General features: G+C 40.4%; 1 long non-coding RNA gene across 1 annotated transcript in view; it reads left to right on the forward strand.

Annotated features, from left to right (window-relative positions):
• The window catches only part of LOC119617663, a 49,550-nt gene that overhangs the window by 339 nt on the left and 43,401 nt on the right, over window positions 1–5,810 (forward strand). The window lies entirely within an intron of this gene.

Raw genomic sequence — 5,810 nt, forward strand, 5'->3', positions numbered from 1 at the left:
ACTCCCAACCAGCCCTGTGCTTTTTAATCAAAACAATTTTGGCTCTACTGTTTTCATATTTTCTGATTCAACATCGCACTACTTAGAACCCAAATCATTTTAAGAGCGCAGAAAGCATCATATTTTCTCCTCTTAAAATCAAAGCTGAGAAACATATTCGGGGATGACGAGCGCGCGCTTCGCGATGAGTTCCTAAAATGTTTAATAGAACATTATTGGCGCACCTGAAACCTCTAGAAATGTGTTTGTGGGTGATCAAATAGTGTTTGGATTTATTTTTTTAAATCCCATGACGCGCGTTTAATGTTCTCACTAGTATCATTTTAGTTATTAAGGTTTTTTCAAAAAATAAATTAAGATACCTGTTGAGGAAGTACGTGTTAGGAAACCTATTAGTTTGAAGTTATTTATTTATCTGATTTGTTAAAATTTTAAGTATTTTCGTTTGGACTAGACATTAGATTCAAGTTGCTCTAACGCGCAAAAAATGTTCAGTGAGGATTTGTTTAATCTGCTATTTTATAAAAATGTTTACATTTTAAATCAACCCATTTGTTGTTAAATTCAGCTCGTTTTCCCGACACAACTGTCACCGGGGGACAGTTCCAGTCTCTGTGTGTTTTTGGCCGTTCTTATATGCACCAATTTTTCATTTTATTTTTTCCTCCTCTCTTTTTTGGATCTGTGTTATGAACCGGACTTCAGCTGTCATATTTTGTTTTTCATCCCCTGTAATATCCAATCTCGTGATGATCTGGGCTACAGTAAGTCGTTTTTTTATTATTGCCATGGATATGGGGAAAGCGGATCAAAGAAGACCGTAGCTCATTTTAAGATGCCTGATTGCAGAGCGTCTAGACAAAAGTCACGCTAGTTTTCCTCTGAAATTCAGTTCTACAGCAAATTCACAAGTAAACTAGAGCGCAGTGTCCAGCCAGCCAGCCAGCGTGGATAAACAATGACCACTAGCTCTCCAAGAGCATGGATCTCAGAGTCCTCAGAGGGAGAGGGAGTTATTGTTGGAGGGACGCAGAGGAGATTCTTGCAAAAAGAAGCAGCATATATGCAATCACAAGGGCTTGCTCCTTGCTGTATTTTTGTATCCCTCTCTGCAACTTGGCCATGATCTTCTCATGTTTGCACTGTTTAAAGGTGTGATGAACTTGTTGCACATAAAACATTATGGAAAAGTTTATCGCTTTGAAATTCAGGGCAAGAACATGTCAGTTAAAGCCTCAGGGCTGATTTTGGGCGGTGATGGAAACGCAACGTGCTGATGTCAGGACTGCTCATAGCACGTATGAGGAAGAGTTCACAGCAGTCACGTTATGCAGGTTCTGTCCATTAATGCTCAGTTATTTGGAGTCAGATGCCTCCTTCAGCTTATAGTTGGGACTTGTCGAGGAAATTAACCCCTCTTGGATGTGTATCTATGTGTGTAAGATGGAATCCACTGCGAGTACATACAGTGGCGTGGCAGGGGTATTGTGCATGTGTGTGTTATTGATTTGCTACAGAATACAGATGCAACACTGCTGAGAACCTGCAGCAGCACCATACCTAATGAAAACTCTGCCAGAGCTCCAGCCTTTAAACTACACCAACTTCAGGTTAAGCTTTCTGCCATTGCATCATTGTCTTAGTGTGAGCGGGGTCAGGTCTGTGTCACATACCGATGTTTCTTCTTCTTCTTCTTTAAACACTCAGCCCCATTAGAAGCACATTTCAATTTAGTGGAAGGTGTCATCAAATAGGAAGCAATGTTGACACTATGGCAGCCTCTCAGGCTCTTGTGGCCAAAGCTGGCTTCATTAGCTAAGCAAGTAGAGGATGGTCAATACACTATATAAACTTTTACAGGGTTAGGGCTCCCAGGGACTTGGAGGGGCTATAAAAAGGTCTGAGCTGACACTGCTGATTGATGAAGCCAACTTTGTCAGCGCTTCTCTTTTGCACATCTACTCAGATCATGCAGATCAAAATCAGACGGGCTAGTGGTTTTGACTAGGCAGCCTCTAAAAATTTTCACCTTCATGTGTATGGGTGATTTCTTGAAAGAACAGGAAAACGGCTTTGGTTTGAAATCAGCCTTTACGTGGTAAAGATTCGTGCAGCGTCTGCATGAATTACTCTTGGTGTATACTTTTGTTTCAAACCTTCCTTTTCACTCCTATTCACCTTTTTTTTTGCTGACCTAATCTGCATAAAAGTCTTTGGTTGTGTGACTTTCATGCCCTGACTGCACACAACAGCCACACTGTGTAGGTTCATTAAGCAACGCTTCAAAGACATTCCTGGAATTGATCATGGAGCTGCAAGTGATGTAATGTATGCTGTCCTGTTTATTTGCAGATTGTTAATGATAAGCAAGGACAGACTTGGTGGCACCGCTTCTGAATGGCGGAGATTGTCTGGTGAGACTCATCAGCCCTAACGTGACTTGATAGGGAAAGGAAACATCACCAGATTAGTATATTCATTGAGTGTAATGAGTCCAAACTTCCTTATGTGCATCCCAACATGAAGCACAGGGGGTTGGAGGTTGGAGGGTGGGTGGGGGGATGTCCAATTGACAACATAATGACTTTCTGAATGCAAACCATTTTACCTTTAGGATGGAGGCTGGGCTATGGGATTGATCTACTGAGGCAATATTGCTCCAAAAGCATGCATACTGTAAATTGCACTTTGCAGAATCACACATGTTTTTGTCAATTGCCTTGAGGAGTGATTAACTCTTTACCTGTCTATGAAAAGACTCTGTCAGGCATTTGGAGTCAATTCAATCCTTGCTTCCATCAATTCCTGAACTGGCCAGTTATGACTATTGATGAAATACTATTTTAGTTAATTAGGGGATGTCCTTATTGATGTCAGTGGATTGACTGGAGATTGACAAGAAAAATGGTAGTGTGCTCGGGAGACACTTGCTCTATTGGTTGCAGTTGTTCAACTGGAATGCAGACTCTTGATTTTAACCTATTAGCATGTAAAAGAGGGATAAACTAAAAATAAAGCTGTCTTTTTTTTACATTTTGAGGCTGAACGATTCATGCAAAATGACCCAAAAGTGTCGACATTATATTTACAGAATCATGTTCAGTCACTAATCATGGGTGTTTCTGTTTGTTCAGATATATGTTTGCATTGCCTTGTTTGGCTACTGAAAGGTTTCTAATGCTTGCATCTGCAGAATAACGCCCTGATATCTGCACTTTGACAACACACCATACACAGGATTTTCATAACAGGGCAGTCCAGCAGGCATGCATCACCTGTAGAGCATAATGCGAGGGATTTGTCTGCTCAACCCAATAAACAGCCATCAGGTCTTTTTCTGCAGCTACAAGCTGTGTGATCGAGATCCTCATGGCAAAAGCCTCAGATGCAGACCATGTGTCAGAGGCCTTTAGTTTGCCTTTACGTGCCACCACTCGCCAACATGGGAGATAAGCATCTTTCCCCCTTGTACTCTCAGAACTGGGAATTGGACTGGAACTAGTTTTGCATGCTAAAAAGCAAACAATAGCAAATGGGAACCAGAAGAATCCTCGGGTTATTTGTCATCAAGTTAGCGCAGTATAAATACGTTCCTGCTATGTTCATGAGCGGCATATGTTGTAGGGGACTATTCAAGGTTTTGAATCAAAAAGTGTTTTGGTTTGCACAGAGCAGTGAGCAGAGAGGTGCCCTGATGTGGGTTTCTGCTGTCCACTGCCATTGGCATCAACTCCGTGCGGCTTTGACTTTACAACCACACAAACTTAGAAGGTTTTGCCACCGAGTCCAACCTCAAGATGCAGAGCTTTTAAGAGCAGGGCGGCAGAAAGCAGCACATTCCTTCAACAAGGGGAATCTTGGTCTGAGGGGGTTAGGGTGGCTTCTCTCTGGAGGTTAAGTGGGATAAGTGTGTGGCTCATGTCAACCCCACTACCCCCCAATAGTTTCTGGAAAATTTGCAGTGGGGTCAGATTGGATTACTGTGTTTTGGTATTTACATGGAGACACAGGGCTTTGAAATGGAAAACCATAGGCGGAAAGGCAAGTGCCACGCAGTCTGGAGAGTTTGGTTAAAAGAAATCAGCACTCATTTCCACTGACGGGACTGTCCAACATGTGCCTTTTATGTGTTTCTGTTCCACAATCAGACGTTCTGTGACAGAAAATGATTGAGGTAAATAGATCAGCCCTTAAATTAAATCCATGGTAAGAACTGTAACAGACATTTAACAGGAAAGAAGGAGTTTTCGAGGAGCATAGATCGACCACATCATAGTTGTGACTTTAGCTTCTATAGAGCTCCTTAAATACACTTAAGGAATTTTGCAGCACGGTTATGCTGCATAAACTGCAGTATACCTCATCCCTAAATGACCTTGTAAAAACTAACTTAGGTGTCAGTTTCCCTTTAGGTAAACCAGGTCTTCCTAAATTTGTGCCTCAGGTGGGCTGTCTTTTTTTTCCTCTTTTTACCTCATTGCAGACCTGCTGGGATAAGTTTTCGGGGGTTATTTTGGGAAAGATTCTCCAACCACTCCCTGCAGGTGCGGAGTACAGGCCTGAGCCCATAATCCACCTTTTGAGTTTGGCTTTTACTTCACCTCAGAGCTGAAGAGGTGGGGTTTTTTTGTCGTTTTGTTTTTGCTTTGGACTAAAATGGCAAAGATGTTCCCCATGTTTCAATATAGTTATACATGCAAAACAATTCCACGTTTTAAAAGTGCAACAATCAAAACATCAATATTTTATATTTCTTAATAATATACAGTATAAGATCATGATTGAAAATAACAGGGAATAGAATTGTATGAGATTAATATCTTGTACTTTTGCCCCCACAAGAATTTTCAAAAAAATAAAAATAAAAATCAACACGTGCCAAAGTTTTATAGAAATCATTTAATATTTAGGTAAAGCTGAATAGATGCAGAGCTTGTTTATATGTGGCAAACCAAACTATACATGTTCCTGTTAGTTGTCTGTCTGGGCCACTTCCTTCTTTTTTTCCCCTCTTTTTCTTAAACTTGACCTCTGTTTCTGGGTGAATTAACGGTTTTGTCAGGAGCGAGAACAACAATTTATGAAGACTTCTGCAGCGAGCCAAAGCGACAGGAGAAAGAGAGAGAGAGAGAGAGAGAGCGAGAGAGAGAGAGAAAAAAAGAGTGTAGGTCAAATGAATATTTTCCGCAACATACAAATTTTCGGTGGATCATTTTAGTCACTCTCGGAGAAGTAGGTAACGTTAAATAATTTGCAAATAATAAATTAAAAAAAGATCGATGGTTATGCGTTGTATTTTTTGTTTTATTTTATTTAGGTAAAATTTGCCAGCTAGCAGCACATTATTTAATTAATTATGTTTGCGTTGTTGATAAAACACACGTTAAAAGTTAGAAATATCAGCTGCGCAAATATTGTCAAATGCGCAGTTACATTGCAGCGTTTTCTGTTTTTATTTTTGCGGCTCTGGAATCAAAACATTGCTGAAATAATTCCTACAGTTTCTGCTAAACGTGATTTCCAAACCTAGACTCAGCCCATTCGTCTGCTGTGTGCGTACAGTAACAGTGATCAGTGTTGTGCATCAACAGGTTCTTGCGGTCCAGATGAACTGCTGGGCTGTTCCCACTTTAAATATATTTATCATACAGACCAGTTATTCAAAGTCTCCGATATAAAACTCCCCAAAAAATCTAAATCCGTCGACAAAGATTAAAATAAACTCTTTTTCTAAGTCTTTGCGCTTTCATGGTCATTTCCCCCTCCAGTTCTTTTTAAACTAGCTGTTTGCCTTTTTTTTTTTTTTTTTT

This window comes from Kryptolebias marmoratus, linkage group LG14, assembly GCF_001649575.2.
Source record: "Kryptolebias marmoratus isolate JLee-2015 linkage group LG14, ASM164957v2, whole genome shotgun sequence".
NCBI classification, from domain to species: Eukaryota; Metazoa; Chordata; class Actinopteri; order Cyprinodontiformes; family Rivulidae; genus Kryptolebias; species Kryptolebias marmoratus.